Genomic DNA, 18394 nt, shown 5'->3' on the forward strand with positions numbered 1-18394 from the left:
AATAGACAGTAAGGAAGAGGAAGAGCTGGTGGACAAGGGATCCATCAGAGAGGTGGGCACAGGCCCCAACATAGAGGTCAGACAGGGGCCAAAGGCCCTGTTGAATGGGTGGTCATCAGAGAGAGGAGGCAGAACTGTAGTTTCTAATGAGTCCAGGCTATCATCGTTGATCATGTGGTGAACCATGCATGTAAATTCATCTTCAAATTCAAATTCATTCAACATGTTACAGTATTCTTACAGTATGATCTAGCGACTGTATATTCCTTTCTATGATAAAAATTGACAAAAACCCACAGTTTGGCTGTGGCCGTGTGCTGTCCGACCAGCAGGAGTTGTGGTGGAAATGGTGAAGGCACGGAATGATATACGGCTGTCAGAAATATAGAAGCCAATTGAGGAGAATTGACACCTTTACCAGTGTTGCATCCATAAGCATACCAACAGTAGCCCTCCTTATGAAGACAATACCTAATGCCTTTTGAGAGAAACAATAACCGAGTGAAACAGCGGAGGCTGAATATGTTCAGGTACAGCACTATATACTGTATTACTGTTACTATTTGATGCATCACCTACTAAAACCGCTGTAAAGAACTAACCGAAATATATTTTTTAGAGGGTGATGGTGCTTGATGCTGATGAACCATCACAAGTACATTTTTGTTGATGAAGCTGGCTTTACAGTAATTTGTTTTATTTATATACTGTACATTGATTTGATTGAGTATACCTATGTTATAATATATCTGGCGGAAAAAAATACATTTGACAAATGATTGTAGAAGATGTCACAACTTGATCTTGACATGACCTACAAATAGGATAGATATGATGTAAATGATAAATTCTGTAAATGTTGGGTAACGAAGTGTATGATTAATGTGAAAGCTGTGTAATCTGTCTTTACAATACTGTAGCATACTATTTTCTGCACATCTAAGGCGATTTGAAACATGTATCTTGCATTGTTTATCATTGGATTCACTGATAGCTAAAACTACTAAACTGAAAAGATATCCTTATGTTGTCTTTGGTGATTAAACTATATGTTCTCATGACTTTTCATTAGAAACTTAGATTTTGAATCAATGGCTTGTGTGGTGAGAGATGTTTACAATCCCAATGAATGCACAATGGCAAGTTTTGAATGAAAGACTGGCGGTGTTACAAGTGTGATGAGTTTGGAGTTTTGTACTAAAAGTTGTGAAATTTTACCACATACTTGCGATAATTGTACCAAAACGATCAAAAAAAAACTGTAATATTCATAGCACATCAGCAAAATCAGTCTGTGATGTAAAAGTGCAACACACCCGGCTAAAATTAAGGATCTTGGCGACGGACTCGGAGATGAACAGGATTTTCGCCCGGTCACAACTTACAATTAACAGGAAACCATCTGCAGCCTGGTAGAGAGATAGATAGACATGTTAATAGATAGATAGACATGTTGATAGACAGACAGACAGACAGACATGTTGATAGACAGACAGACAGACAGACATGTTAATAGACAGACAGACAGATAGATAGATAGACATGTTGATAGACAGACAGACAGACATGTTGATAGACAGACAGACAGACATGTTAATAGACAGACAGACAGATAGATAGATAGACATGTTGATAGACAGACAGACAGACATGTTAATAGACAGACAGACAGATAGATAGACAGATAGAGTTGGGGTCAAATGCAAGCACCTACCCTGAGCAGAAGGTTCCTGAGGTCATCATGAGGCAGGATGGAAGGCTTGTAGGTGGTGTCTGTAAAGGCGCTGGTCCCAGCTGAAAACGCACAGGAGACACAAGCTTTTAGATTGAACAGAATGGACATTACTGACATTTTAAATTACCAGGCGGGTTAAGAGTTACCTTTGAGGGCCTTAAGGTGTTGTACAGCCTTCCGCAGGACAGTGAGTTTGTCAAGTTTTCGAGCCATGGCTGACAGGCAGGGATCATGGCAGACAGCTCGTCAATGAGGTTGTTCATTTTATCCCTGCGCCGCTTCTCAATCTGGCTGTGAGGCTCCCTGTAGGCCGGTGAGAAATCAGTCAAACAGTCAATACCACAGAACTTTCTACTTCTTTCTATCTTTAAGGGAAAACCTAGAGTTCATGATCCAATTTTTCAATTATTAATCAATAAGGGCTTGAGTGTCAGTTGACACTTAATATGGTTTTAAAATACCTTTATATAGGCTTTTCAAGACACAGGTGGCACACAAATTTGATATAAAAATAGAATTACCTGAAGCATTTCATTTTGACTTGCTGATCCTCTCCTTCAGATCTGCAAATACAGGGATCAAAAATCAAATTCTTTACCAGTACTCTCAAATAAGACAGTGTGTGAACAAAGCCAAGAAGGGTACCTGCTGAGGTCATCAACCATTTGGAAGTCGAGGCTTTGCCTATAAGATCGAATGGACATATTGGGCCATTTAATAAATAAGAAGAAGAATATATGTATTGTTTAGTAACTATATTTACTCTAGAGAACAAAGTGTAAAATGATACTATGTTTGTTTTTCTTCACGAAACATAGCACTCCTTGCACTTACTGTCCATGGGTATCTGACCTCTCCTCCACATCTCCCTTTCGTTTCCTCGGCAGCTCGACAGCTGGCAGCGAGGAGCCTGTGTGGCTTGGGCCTTCTTCCTCTGCAGCAGGATCTGATACATGAAAACAACCATCACAGTGATCAGACAGAGAATAAATACATCAACCTTGAGAAATATAAATGGCGCTGGCTTGTCAGGTGCTCTATTAATAAATCTCCAAGAATGAATGAATAAGTCTTGCCTGGCGCTATGGTTTGTTGGGTCTGTTGCACATATTGAGCAGAGAATAACAATAATTCATTATGAAGCTGATGACTGGTTCTTATTAAGTACATGTGCAAATGAAAATGTGAAAAACAGATGACTTCAATTTTAGTCAGAATGCTAATGTGAGAAATAAATAAATGCATCTTCAGGCTATGTAAGATATATTAGGCTTATTGGTGGCAATATAAAAAGACTACACCGGCACCTGTGTTGAAAAAACTGACAAACATTTCATTATCATCTTCATCAATGCAAATGACGCACAGTGGTGGTCATTTCTTGATTAATCCAGCATGCACAATTGTGGCATCTAGAAAAAAATAGATGTGTTATTACAATTAAATAAATTGTTGCACACTGATTGTTTGAAATATTCATTAATATTTATAACTTAATATAGTTCTATTCCACCGAATTTGTTTGATATTTTTATTAATATTCATAAGTAATCACAGAATTGTTGCAGCCTATTAGACTTATGTATTAATACATATTTATAAGTCATCACAGAAGTATTTTCAATGCTACTTTATTTAATAGAAAGAAAATTGTGAACAGTAAAAAATAATTTAAAAGAAACAGCTGTGTAGGACTGTTTCATAGAGTGCCTAAAACATAAAGAAAGCCAAGGTCTATGGAAGCAAATGAATGTCATAATAATTCATTAATATTATTAAAAACCACTCAATTGATAGCATTGAGATGTATTACCTTGAAAACCATCTGTTTAAATTTGTGTGGACTATACTCTGTGGCCTTAATGAAGTTTTAATTTATAATCTTGAATTTTGATGTCTCAATTTCACTAATTCAGATTTAAAAAACCCTGATTTCTTTATCCAAAAATGACCTGTTGAAATTGAAAACATGAATGTAGTTTTTTGAATATTTGACACATGGATGTTCTAAATTTGTGACCACCCATAAAATGAACTTAAAATTAGACTATGTTTTATAAACTGCAAAACTTGAGATGGTCTTCTGGAAATTTGAAAGATGGAAAAATCAAACAAAATTAATTAATTTATATATATGCTTTTCAAAGTAAAATATTTCAGTGTATTAAATTCAATTGTATTTAAAGTATTCAGTCATGGTTAAATTTCACAATTAGGTATTCTATTGGTATAAGATTAAAATTATTATAGCCTTCTATTTCTTTGATTTAGGCAGTATATGAAATGTTTTTACTATTAACAATTCTATTTTTTTTAAAGTAGCATTGATCATAGTCCTACTACAAACTATTATGGCTTTTATTTGATTCCATAAAAGTCCTACAAAGCAGACACATGCCTACATCGGTATTATAATCATAAAGTAGCCCATGTTGTGTGTTTGTGTATTCTTATGTTTAGTTTCTAGGTCATACCTATGAAAATAATGTCATTTTAGCACAGCCTTGTTACAACCTGAAAATAATCCATCAATTTTTTAAACAATTTTTTACCTCATAAATCTCAACTTTTTTGTGAGCAATAATCAGGATGATACATAAATGTGTTTACAGTTGTGGGTGGCAATTATTTTTAAAAGGGTAATATCTCACTCAGGAATGTTCTGTGGAAAAACAGCTCTCTCATGCACGCGCGCACACACACACACACACACACACTTAAAATGCCTTGGCTCAGTCCTGTTCTCTAGTTATCGGTTTCTGGGCAAATTCTCTGTGCACTGGCTGACAGTTGCCTTTGAATGGCGCCAAACCTCCAGCTATGCTCGGAGTTTGTCAGTTTAAAAGGCACGTGAGAGTAAATGAGGTTTGGGCTATCGTCTTACCTAACGCTTATATAATGCAGTAACAATGACCTACTTCCCTCTCAGGACTCCCATACTTTAAATTGTGACATCCATTTGGGGGAGGAAAATGTTGTTAAAGTGAAGAAAGATTTTCCAACGTGACTGTTGACTGTGACTGACCCATATACGCCTGCTTTTCGGACTAAATTAGGAAAAGTAAATAAATTATGGTAGAGTTTTCATAATTAACCCATATTATTTAAGCTTAATATATAATTCTATTGTTTATCGTCAACTTTTGCACAGTGACACATGAATGATGCTTTATGTAAAAAAAAAAAAACACCTTAAAATAAATCTGTGGGAAGTGCATCTGAGAGGTCCACAGGTACCAAACCTCACAAATAAGCATAACTTTTACAGTTCATTCAGCAGTGGAGTGGACTTTAATGATATCGACATCCTTTTTTTTAATCCCTCCAGAGGAGTTTAGTGGGTCATCACTGACGCAAAAATGGAATGTGGGAGCGAACGCTTGCAAGCTCTCCCTTCCACCCACCACAGCTCTCCACAGCTGATGCTGCACAACACGCCGCCTCCAACGTCACACAGTTTTTCCTGTTTCCTTATTAGTCAAGAAGTTTTTTCCCTAGGTAGCTGTGTGAGCCCTGCCAGCTGACTGGCTAAAATGTGCCATCTAGGAAGCTACAGTGCCTGCTTTGTGCGGTGCTCAGAGCACGTAAAGACGGTCACATTCTGTGTCACACTCGAGCCAAATGCTCTGGTCGTGACAAGAGTGCTGACGAGAGGCCAAACCTGCAGGGCAGCAGATGACACGCCAAATTACTGAGACACAGAAACACAGACCACCACGCACAGTGGAAATGCACAGGAGTGTAACAAACTCGGTATGTACAAAAAAAAAAAAAATCAGTTTGAGCAAGAGTCTAAGAGCATGCACAATATGACCTACATCTCTCTTTATACATTTGTACATTTTCTTAAAAATGGTACATTTCATCCCACTTGAATAACTTATATAAATTATATTTGGTCGGGGAAAGTAAATTATAGATAATCTAATTTTAATTACAAACATTATATATATATATATATATATATATATATATATATATATATATATATATAAACTAGGAAAAGAACATCAGTTTACCAATACCATAATTAAACACAACACAAATCAATATACAGCTAATTCAGCAATAAAAAAAAGCCAAATACTAGTACTACAACGAAAAGCAATAACATGCAACAAATGCCATACAGAGTCACATCTGCCCAACAAACATCACAGTCGAAAGCAAAGAAAGAAAATTGTGAAGCATCCGCCTATCTCTAACAGCCTGTGACACACGTTTAAATATTTGTGAGGGTATGAGAGTTACATCTGTATGTACTTAATTCTGCAACCAAATACCAGCGTATCGTTTTCAGAATATTTAGTACAGGATATTTAGTATTTATTGGGATTTTTAGTGGTTTACATGTTTTATTGCTGATTTAAATACATGCATGCACATGCCTCTTTTAGGGTGTTTACTGTTCAGTGTTTTAGAGTTAAACAAACTGCTAGAATTTCTAGTTTTCAAAAACACTGGAGTTGTGGTGAATGACTTTAATCATGGCAACAACCCCTAAGCATTTCACATAATACCCTGGAGCATTTTGGCCTGTGTCTTTATTTGTTTTAATGTGCGTATCATACTTTCCTACCTGTCATTTTCTATGTTTAACAGCGTAGAAATGTAGCAGCTTCTAATCTGAAGCTTTCACATATCTATCTGAACAAACTAGGACAGCCATCTGAATCGGGTGAGGTGTATATTTCTTTTATTCAACCTGGTTGTGTGTCCAGCTAGTTTGCTAGCATTGCTAACTATTTGGATGCTTTTACTTTTTTTTTGGGGGGGGGGGCTTTTACAAATTTAGATTCTGCCATTCAAGAGAGACGCTGAGCATAACATGTGTTTAATAACTCTGCACTGAACTTACTTTTAAACTGCTCAAGAGTCTGTCAAATACTGTATGTTCATCACATTGCATTTCAATTTTGAGCTCCTCTTTTATTGCCACTGGGTCAGTAAAATTTACCCTTGGCACATTTAAAATGACCTACTGTCACAGTTTAAACTAAACAGATGTTTAAATGTTAACTAATTCAAATAAAAACATCTATGCGAGTAAAATAAATGTTCCATTGCGGCTTATAAATGCTGCTGTCCTCCATGTGTCCCACACCCAGATCAGCAAAAGTGTACAGATTGTATATGGTTTCTACAACAGCATGCCATTCTTTAGAATTATACTTAAGATTGGACAAGTATCCAGACATACTAATTAGGACAAACATATAGACCTGCAGTTATAACTTCAAAATCTCATCAACTTGATCCTCAAATCCTTTCAAATTATAATTTAACATGTATCACCTCTGAGTCAAACAGCCAGCCCGGCTGCAATCAAAGGATGGATAGTCTGTATTCACATAACTATTTTGCAAAACCTTCCAGCTCAAGCAAGGAAGAGCACTTCCTTTTGTTGGTATTCAATAAAGGCTGTTTCAAGGCCACAGTTTCCAGATTCATCAACAGCACATAGATTGCTACCCTTTGCAATTTTATTAATCCATTAGAGCTCAGACCATGGTGTGTTCAGACCACTAATGTGTACCTATACATGTAAACAGTGAGTTGCTTGCTCTGTAATCACTGCACTTTCATCTGTAACTCTTCCAAAATGCAATATCACATAACTTCTGTCTAGACTTTTCTTTAACTGTTCCCCATCTGGCCCCCCATTCTAGTTGCTATCTGTAGTAATAGTAGAAGTACTGTAGTAGTCTCGTGATTTTTTTCTTGTGATAAAATAATGACTTTGTGTTCTAGAGATCCTAATATTTGTCAGTTTGTGGTTTTTATTTTGTTATGATCCTTAAATATTTATGTTGTAAGGTCATGAATGTTGAGTTGAGAAAGTGGTGCTGGGAATAGTAGCAGATGTGGTAGGGAAACAGTAGGTTAGAGTACTGCAGAAGCCGTATGAGTTAGTAAATGCAGCTGCAGTCATGGTGGAAGCAGTACCAGTAGGTGTAGTAGTAGCATCAACAGTAGTAGCAGCAGTGACTCATATTAGAAGTAGCAGTATTATAGCTGTCTTTTTGTTTTATTATTTATACAGGAACAGAGAAAATATTACATATAGAAAAAGTTCTTTGAAGGACATTGTTGCCTTTTTAGCCTTAACTGAGTCACATGTAGAATATAATCAAGTTAAATAATTAGGTGTCTTTCCACTTCAGCTCAGTATACTGTGATCTTTTACAGTGTGATCTGAGCCACCTGAGCCATTTATATAGTATCTTTATACCAGAGCTCAGTGTCTCTGCTTGTGGTTTTGGATGGATGCAGAGAAGGCAGGCAAGCCTGAAATCCTACGGTTACAGTACAGTATGTTCTAAGTTAATTCTGGCTGACTGAGCGGCCACGCTTCACAAAAAAACACAATGCATATACTGTTACAAATAAAGCGCATGCAATTTTAACTGACTTTTTTGGGCAGTGGGCTACATCTACTCTACAGTACACAGGAATAATATGAATGAACAATGAACAATAATAACAGAGGTGACACCTCGTATGAACGGAAAATATACAGGTAGTTAGCCAGGCATTTTTGGAACAAGATAACACAGAGCACATAGTAGGTATTTATTTCTTTTAAAAGAAAAATAGCATATAAACCACCAACAGCATTTTGGTTAGATAGACCAGCTATAAGACATATTACACAGTTATGCAACAATAATTTAACACTCTGAACTGGAAATTTTTTTTTTTTACTTTCATGCTAAGGGACATATGGCCTAATTGGATTTTGATACTAAAAGGCTACTTAAATTCAAATGTGTACATTTTTATATAAAAGCTACTGTTTTCCATTATAATTTCTGCTAACCCACTGAAATACTGTACACTTTAATTACTTCATCACACTTTTACGTTAAAGGCTTGTAAAGCTTAGTTCCATATTAGTCAGATTAATAGAACACACTTCATAGAGAGTTTACATTAAAATAGCAAATAAATTATTCCTTTGATGTTTTTTGTGTGGAATAATGAATTTATGGGGACCTTCATGCATTTATAGCCTAGCCTGCTATATTTTAATGGGCTATTTGGTGAATTTATTAGTGGCTAATATTAATTTAATATTTCAAGATGGTTTTCTAGTGTGTCCCTGGAATGGAGGAACACCTCATAATGATTTTCAGTTGTATTAAACAATAGCAATAGAAATTTAAAACACTTATGGCACTGTGGAAATAAATGATACTTTAGAGTTTAATCGAATTTTGATTTTGAGCTGGCTCTGGCTCCAGAAGGTGTCCATAGCTGACATTACTGTGGTGCTTCTCGGTGTGGTTCAGGAGCGGCAGGGAGCGACTGCCTCCCTCTGCTGCACAGTGAAGGCAGCGCTGCTCTACTGATCTACTGACCCAGTTTTGAAAGGAGCGGAACGAGAAAGAATCCCCGATCAAACCTCGCGGAACCACGTGACAAGCTAAGCTCCCCGAGGGCAGTTTGGTGAAGGTTAGGCGAATAAATACATATACGCGGCCTAGGGAAAGGTGGAGGCCGTGTCATACGAACAATATGGCTAAGGGTTAGCGTAATAAAAATATATTTTTGTTAGGGAAACGTCGTCGCCATGGCCACAGTCACGTGGTTCCGCGAGGTTTCCCCGAAACTAAACAAAGCTCCCCTCCGCGCGCGTCCCGCCGGAGACGAGCACGTAGTGCGGGATGATTGTGAATGGACAAGCTTCAACCGGCGACTCCGTTCACTGCCTGCCAATCGGTATTTTAGGTACAATAGGTTAGTAGGCAGGTACGTGGGTGCTGCTCCGGTCACCGGTGCTGCAGATAGTAACGCTTTACATTAGCCAAGGCTGCTTGTTCCGTTCGGTTAGGCTGGTCGCTACTGACACAAGCATTAAATGGAAGCGTTAGCTTGTTACTGTCACATCTGAATGCCACCATAAAGTAGAATTAAACCTAGTAAACCGTACTTTTTACAACCTGGCTCGCTGCCTACGGTAAAACTACAGCCTAATCAGTCGCATGAAGGGACTAAAGAAGTTCAGAAGTACTTTCTGGAAGTATTACCTCTGCTTTGTCTTTTCTTTTTTCAGCCAAGGGGTGGAAAGAAGCAACGCAGTGTTGGTCTCGTCGGTCATTGATAATAAAAAGTAACGTTACCGAGCGAAATTCCACACTGTCAACACAGTAGGCTAACTACTGTCGTCCACAAGCAGCCTGTCCCTGAGCACCTACCTGCTGGCCTGTCCGCCGTCCCATCAGAGCCACCGGCCGACATGCCTACAGACTCGAGCCGGTGTGCCCGGTGAAGGCTACGGAGCGCCGCGGCGCATGTGGAGCCACCAGCTGTAGTAGTAACGCAAAGGAGAGGAGGGAGCTGCGGAGCTGGGGCGTTGTATAATTGACTTCTTTTTTTCCCTCACCCTCCTCCTCCCGTAGGCATTTTTTTTACAAAGGAGGCGGGTTGGGGGGGGTAGAAACGTGAGGGATAGGTGAGAGCGGAACACACACGTCCTTTAGGAAACACGGAAAACTCTTGTCTCCTTTTGGTTCATTCATGCCCTTGTTTCCTTGTCGGCGTTTTACTAGGACGGCTGCTGCCCATTCATTTCAGCTCGTCTCACTCATGAATCAGCGTCCCTTTCATCGGAAAATAAAGCCAAAACGCCTGTAACATTTAACTTGATGCTTGATGACATTTACGGAGCTGTAGGCTAAAAATTATCAACTAAGAAAATTTTATTTTGTTTTGTTTTGTGCGTTTTCATTTGATTTCATAAAAAATGGGCTATAAACACGAGTGTCTCGCATTTTGGTTGCAGTGGACAAAATGTTCTACCAATCTGCATTTCCCGTCGCAGAGCCTGTAAATCATGATGCTGCCCACGATGTTAATTGTCTAAAAGTGGACGGTGTAGGAAACGTATGTTATGACAACGCTGATATAAATTATTTTAGATTCACATCAGACAGCACCAGCCCAGCCGTGACGGGACAGCGAGATATTGATTCGTCGGGTGCTACGCTAGTTTTGGTGACCTGAAAAAGTGCCATGCGCGCGTCACCGATCAGACTTTGCTGCTCCCCCAAAACAGCGCCGATAAGGAAGAGGCATCACTCTGTTCTTATTTCTTGCTTCATGATCAGCATAATCACACTCATGGGTAAACTGAGGCATACAAAGAATCATATGGGAATAAACATATTTTGTAATTTTCTGCATTCATTTATTTGAACTGATTGGTTTACATTAGAAAGTGTAGTAGCCTAAAACTGGATTCAAGATTCAAAGTGTTTATTCTCACATGTTCAAGTTTCCCTGTACACTCAAATTCTTAATTTGCTGTCCACATCAAATGCCTACAATAAAAATAAAATATATGTATAGATAAAAATACAATAAAAACCACAATAAATAGAGGTATAAAGATATATAATGGAGGGGGACTTTTAAGTTCCTGCACTACCAAATCAGTTGGTCAGTTTTACCTGCAGACGTATATCTATGTTTTGTGCTTAACCAAAGACATAACATTGTTTCTAGTTCACTTAAGGTGTTTGTCTCTGTGGGCTACATGGACTTCCTTAATGATGCCAAGTTATCTAAAATACCATATTCAGCTCTGATATGGGGAGCATCAGGGGTGGCCACATAAATATACATTAGACATAGGCTAGTGACATAGTATAGGCTACATTTGACATAATGTCAGAGTCACAATGTTGGGCAAACATTTAACTTCCAAACTGTTTAACAAAGGCCCCTGGTTCTGTGACAAAACGTTTAATAGTTGGTGGCAATTTCATGGTTTTCATTGTCATGTATTTCTCAAACATAACAATCACATTATAAAAAGTACATAGTTTATAAATGTTCTAATGGTGTCCTCATTTACCCAAGTTAAAAAAAAAACAACTCAAAGTGATACATCACTTCGGACGCTGACGATCTTCGGCCCTCACCTACATAGTGTAATTCGAGACCTTTGCACGAGACTTTACGTAAGAGGGAAGACTGCACGTGCCAGCAAGAAACGTGTTGACCTATATATTATAACTCGACGATCACGTGGCGACGGTTGGCTCGTAACCCATTTCAAGCCAAGTCTGCGGCGAAAGTACTGTGTCCCCGTGCACTTTACCAACCCGGAAACATCGTAAGTGGACAGGAAACACAACAAAACATACACTGTAATAAACTTTTAGTGGGGTAGCATCATAGATATTTATATATATATATAATAGCAGTAACGATATGATATGGACTGAAAAACTACCATTAAAACATAAAGCTATTACAGATAAGTTGCCTACAATAGAATTTTGTCCCCTAGCCTTTTCTAGGTCTGAGTTCTTTGAATGACCTGCACACAAGAAGGTTTGTTTTATTTTAGATTAAAATCTATTTATATAGCTATCACTTTATGTCTGTTGTGTTATACTTCTGTGGAGTGTATATACAAATATACTATGGTGTAACGTTAGTTTCTGTAGGATACTTTCTTGCCTTCACAGCTTTATTTTCAAGTAGCCTGTAAAACAATATGAATATACACTTTAGGTTGCTGTTGTTGTCAGCGGGTCTGTTTGGTTAAAAGGGGACAGTGCTCCATATACTCTATGTGCGACTAATTTGTGGCTTTGTATCTTGCCTGGTCGCCCTGTTAGGGACCTTTCTGTCAGTGTGCTCAGCCCCACGGCTCTCCTCCGGGTAAAGGTTAAGGTTACTCATTTCATGACAGAAGAATGCCACTCTGGCTCCCTGCAGGACGTGTTCCTTTGTGGTAGCCTACAGGGGATTAGCCTGCATCCCGAGGAAAACAATTTAATGTAACAGAAGAATTTAGGTCAGTTTGACACCACCTGTAAACCACGCGGACATACGGACTCTAAAGGTCTACTAGGTTCCATATACTGCAAATTAAAGATATAACCTTACCCTCTCACTCCACTAGAGACCTGTTAAAATATATGTAGGCTTGATGCAAAACAACTTGGCTTCATTTCATCTTCAAGTGAAAACAGCAAGTTCATGTGTTTATTCTACCCCAGGCTGACGGTGGAGCTAAAAAAAAAAAATCCATATTAAGTTCCAGAAAATTAATTTAGGTTAAATCTGTCTCTGTACTGTAAATGTCCAGAATGACGCATGGAATGGGAAATATAGGCTACTGAAAGAACAGTAAAACAAAATAAATCAAGTAGCTACTTAATGAATACACATCTGTTAAGTATGCATTGTCCTGCTCTTGGTGTAATGGGGTCATGTCATGGCACTGTCACTCTGCTGCTGTTGTCAGCTTTCTTCTGTAACCTGATTTCTTAATGTAAACCAGAAACCCGGTTTCCTTAATCGGAGGCGAATGATTAAAAGAAACCCGGTTAACCCAACTAGATTTTGCTGAGCGGGGGGCAAAAACTCGATTACTTGGTCATTGACACATGTACCTGTGTTTGTAGCCTACCTGTGATGTAGGCTACACGTGAAGACGTGCACGACCTCTGCCGGGAGGGAGCGTCGCTGTGACGGCAGCGCGGCGCGTAGAGTGGAAACATTTTTACACGCGGGTGAGTCCCACAGCCGGACATCAAACCACAGGCTACATTCACACACAGTAGCGCAATTTGTAGCGTCATATCATTAATAATTCAGTAGCCTAAATAGATTGGTTAAAAACAGGTAAATAGGCCTACAGGTGGGGTGGGGTTGATTATTGACCAACTGTAGCCCATGTAAACGCCAGTTCCAGTGTAGCTTGTTAGTGCAGATTAGATTAAACTTGCCTCAAACGTACATTTTTAATATCCTGGACACACTGTCCCTGCAGTGCCTCTAAAAGCATTTACACAACAAATGAGACCAACCAGCACCTTTAGGAGTTTCATTTGCATTACACATCACTTATATGTGAAAAAAACACATCTAGAAACACATAATTTTTGCACCTCCCATAGTTAAAAAAGTATAATTTAATTATATTGACTGTTATGACTCTAAAAGCTGTGTCCAAGAAGACTTCCCGAGTTTTAGGAATTTAGAGGAACAGCATTTTGGATCTGTGGATTTTAGATAGGATCGACCAACCTTGGAGATAAAAGGTTTTCACATGAAACATTTGTGTAGCTACAAGCCAGATTCCATTCATAAGCTCCTGATCAGCTGAGAATGCACTTGTGTATATCAAGAGCTCCCTCTAGTGGCCTCGGTGAACCACAGCAACAAGCTGTAGGTTTAGTTATGACACTCATGTTAGTGTTAAGTTCAAAACTGTGTACCTTGTTTTTATTCATTTGATCAATTAAAGCTCTCTTTAAAACAGTAACTCAGGGTCTGCAATGGTAATTTCCATAACAGTGCAATTTATACAGTAGCCTATTATTTGCAATGACTTAAAGTAAGAATGACTTTTGAAAATGTTCATTTTATTTACTGAATATGTTGTTTTACTGTAATAATGAAGTGAAGAGTCTGACTTAACACTACAGTCAATCTTTTCCAATTCCTTTTTTTTTTTTTTTTTTTTAAATGCAGCAAGCTACAGTAATACTGGAAAACTGAATGACTCTTCTGGTTCTCTAAACCACCACAGAAGACACTGTGAAAGAGAACCACCCAACAATATTTACAACACCGAAAACTTCAGACTTGTTATGTTTAATTTGATTATTTTAAGCATTTTATCAACAAAAAAAACTCATCAATGTGAATGAATATCAATATAGCCTTTCCCCCCTTCACCCCACAGACAGTTTCCTTCAAGTGTCTACAACAATATGTATGCAGCATTACACAAAATATCTCACAACATAGACCTGGCATATGGTGGGGGACTTTAAAGTGAATTCTTGCTTTAAATTTTTTTTTTGGGGGGGGGGGGGGGGGGGGGGGGGGTTACATATTATTAGCAACGTCACAGTTCTTAAAGGTGTGAATGGGCCTTTCACCGGTTTCCTTATGTTTGTGTGAACTGATTTTCTAGAAGGATAAATACACCTTTCCCTGCTCTCCAAGTTAGGGAAGTGACCTCTTTCAGTTATGAAATATTCCGTGACACTGATCTAACTAACAGCACACAGGGTGAGTTGATAAGCTGGTTTGGTCCATCAAAAATGAATTGTCTGGCGTAACTCATGATAAAAGTGAAACAGTCCCTGAACTCTTCTTAACCTCGTGGAGAAATGAAGTCAAAATTATTTATCTCCCTTTCGGTAAAGTGGCACAGTAATGGATTTCAAGTCATCTTGTACATAGAACTGTATGGATTCTAAATACAGTGTTTACCCTCATTGTTCATCTCCTGGGCGTCTACTTTTGTAGAAAAAGTAGAGTGATACTAAATATCTCTATTACAACACAGAACATGTTTGACATTGAACAAAGGAACACATCACCTCACAACAAAAAGCACAGACTATCTACTTCATGAAAATGTCACCGTTGTCCCTAGCAGTTGCTCACTCGCAAACTCGTCTCTCACGAACAATCTTAAGTGTTTGGCTGTGAAACAGGACACTCTGAATAATCCAGCAGTTTGGCTTTTTCCCAGGTTGTGCCAGTGTGTTCCAGTGATTAGACACAAAAGGTAATCTGCAGCAGTAGCCAACAAACAAAATCCCCCATCATGCATCTGTCCTGCTTCTGTGCTCCAGCAGCAGTCCTGCAGCCTGGTCTTAGCTTTGATGACATTTGGATTTTAGGTCAGAATTTGGATTTTTATAATGGGGAAAATACTGGCCAATCAGGGCTGCCTATCTGATGTGATGCATTTTGTTTGGCTATATGTTTCTGTCAGTAATTAAAGGGGCACTCCACTGATCAAGATAAGTTTACTTGTCATGGGGAGCACTACTCAGTTCAGTGATGTCTCCTGTGGCTCTGGGGGTGTTCTCTAAAGTCTGAAACAAATGACCCTGATGATGTCATAGCAATGTCGTTATGATTATCTCGACTTAAGTTTAGAAAGTACTGTCCCAAATAGCCGCCTACCCCCATTTACTGGCCTGGGGTGGGAACACATTTTGACAGATAAAGCCAAGCCTTGATCAAATGCCTTGTCCTTTTTTTATAGAAGTTCTTTGGATGTATAAAACCTCTTAAACCCCACGGGGTTGCCCGCTTTAGCTGCTTCTAAGTTGCTTGAATCATTAATACAAATATTAATGTTTAAACGTATGGTCAATATGTCAGGACATGCTACACATCTTAAATCGGTTAGATTTTGTTGCTGCCTTCAAAATAAAAGCGCAGATCAAATGAATGAATGTGTGTTTGATATTATTTGATCATTTTTATACAAGATATATTCTGTTTGAAATAAATAAACCTAATAAGCCTATTTCAGTTTTGTGCAAAAGGAATTAAAAGCCTGTTCCCTGTCACAAATAAAGTCAGGGTCAATTCGTCAATTCAGTGATTTGGCAAAAAAAGCCCCAGTTATTGATCAAAGTTTTACAGTACAAATTTTTATCACAAACAGTGATGCAAACAGGGCGAGATTGAAAGACAGAGGTATTTACTGGATAGTGTGGATCTAATGAAAGCGACTATCAAGTTGCATTATGAAAAGTGTAGGATTCACTGTTTTTTTGGAACGTTAGCCATAACAGGGACTAAAAGTGAAGACATTTCAGCCTCTGCTGCGTTCATTTTGACCATTTTCAAATGCGTCTCTTGTGAGTCCCCAAGCTTTTACAGAAGTGCAATACTAAATCGCTGGAGTGCCCCTTTAAATTCTAGGAAAACCAACTGACATGACAATCAACCAATTCAAATACACTGAATAGTACTTCAGAATGAAAAACATGGAAAATAATAAATAATACAGAAATATACACATCGGTCAACACTAATTTGTGCATTGCTTGTGTTGTTTGCAAACAACTTTTCCCCCCCAGTCTTTCTGGAGCGTTCTTGGCCAGTTTCAACAGGACCACCTGGATGAATTTTAGTTAAACAGATAAAATATAAGAACGACAGGTGTACTATAAAACAACGCTCTAATTGATCAAATCGCAAGACCACTTTCTTTCTTTATCACTCCCTCAGAAATAGCACCACAGACAGTTTAAAATGGTAGTCGTGGGATGGTTACAGCTGAACTTAGTCAACATTTTAGGTCCTCAGAATATGTCCTGTTCCTGGATTTACATTTATAGATTTTCTTGCACTTTGACACTTAACATCTTACCCTTAACATCGATCTCTGCACACTCATTTTCTGCCTAGTCTAGAAATAGAAATTTCAAATTATTCCATAGCCAAGTTGAACTCTCTTAGAAAGGTGGGGGTTTTTTTTAAAGGTAGTTTTCAGTTAAGTGCAGTAAGCGACAGCTACATGTACGACGTGTGATGATCAGAGTTCTTTGGTAACTATTTTTAGCGCTGTGTCTAGTCACAACTCTGAGTGGATGTAATGGTTAAATGGTGCATTTTGTTGAGAAAGACAGGCCTGGCATTAGATTTTTAATGGTTTTTTTTTGGAGACATTGACATTTAAGAACAAAAAACATACGTGTCTAAGATATCCACCATGTAACATCTATTCTATTTCTCATATTTATTTTAGTGTTACTTGACACTCTGTTCATTGCGTTTGCCTTGACGCATTATGTTTTTATGAGCCCCTTGTTTTATTATCTAACCGATAAATAGCTTTCTACATCGCCTTTGTTTCCTCACCTTTATCACTCTGCACACATTCTAAATGACACGTCAGAGCTTTCCATTTGCTTTAAAAGATACAATTGTTGCTTTCTTGACTTGACTTAAGCTAATGTTTCCCTTTCAGTCTTACCTGTTGCGACTTTTCTCCTTCACACAGCTTCATTATTTCTAAAAGTAATTATTTCCTTCTGATCAACCATTGCTAAAATATGTGGTTAAATATTTATCAGCTATTTAAAGGCACTTTGCATGTTCTATCCATCTAAGAAGGAAGCCCTCGGGCTCATCAGAATTAAAATCAGGGAAAATTACTATCGCGCTGATCTGAACAAAGCAACTAAAAGGGAAGTGACACACGTGGCAGTTTGTTGGCATTTGTGATTGGGCAACTCCCCACAATAACGGATGTCAAGCACAGGGTGAACTGCATTCACATCTTCCCCAGCTACAAGTTGTTCCTCTGGGAGAAAGGCAATAGCAACTGCTAGCAGAGGTCGCACGTCTCGCCACGGTCGGGGTTCAAGGAGGATTCCAGCATGATTTGAATTTTTGCTCATTTGTTTTATATTTTCTTTCCCTTTAATGCTACTTCTTATGGAAACACCTAGACACATTCAATTCAGTCTCCTCCATCACTGAACTGTGAAAAGAGTAATTATACAAGTTTTATAATTTTACTGAATTTCCCTGTATTACTACACTTCTTACAGAATCTGACAAGACTTATGGCAACAATTCCAGCGGCTCTGTGAGGCTGTACTTACACACAGTAGTGATGTCAGCTTACTAACATCCACACACAATGTTACCATGTTGATGTTAACCAGGTGCTTCACCATCTTAATTAAGCGTGTTAGCATGCCAGCATTTGCTAATTAGCGCTAAACTCAAAGCAGAGCTGAGGCTGATGGGAATGTCATTAGCTTTAGAGGTATTTGGTCATAAACCAAAGTGTTGGACAAACTGAAATCTGACCTGATGATGGCACTAGACGAAGAAAAAAAAAAATCAAAGTTATTACAATTCATCATT

General features: G+C 38.3%; 1 pseudogene; it reads right to left on the reverse strand.

The window, feature by feature from the left end:
• Positions 1-912: 912 nt before the first annotated feature.
• LOC119890915 lies at positions 913-13254 on the reverse strand (annotated as a pseudogene).
• Positions 13255-18394: the final 5140 nt, after the last annotated feature.

The sequence above is a fragment of the Micropterus salmoides genome, unplaced genomic scaffold (assembly GCF_014851395.1).
Source record: "Micropterus salmoides isolate LMB-PRFRI ecotype aquatic unplaced genomic scaffold, ASM1485139v1 Ms_hic_scaffold_620, whole genome shotgun sequence".
NCBI lineage: Eukaryota > Metazoa > Chordata > Actinopteri > Centrarchiformes > Centrarchidae > Micropterus > Micropterus salmoides.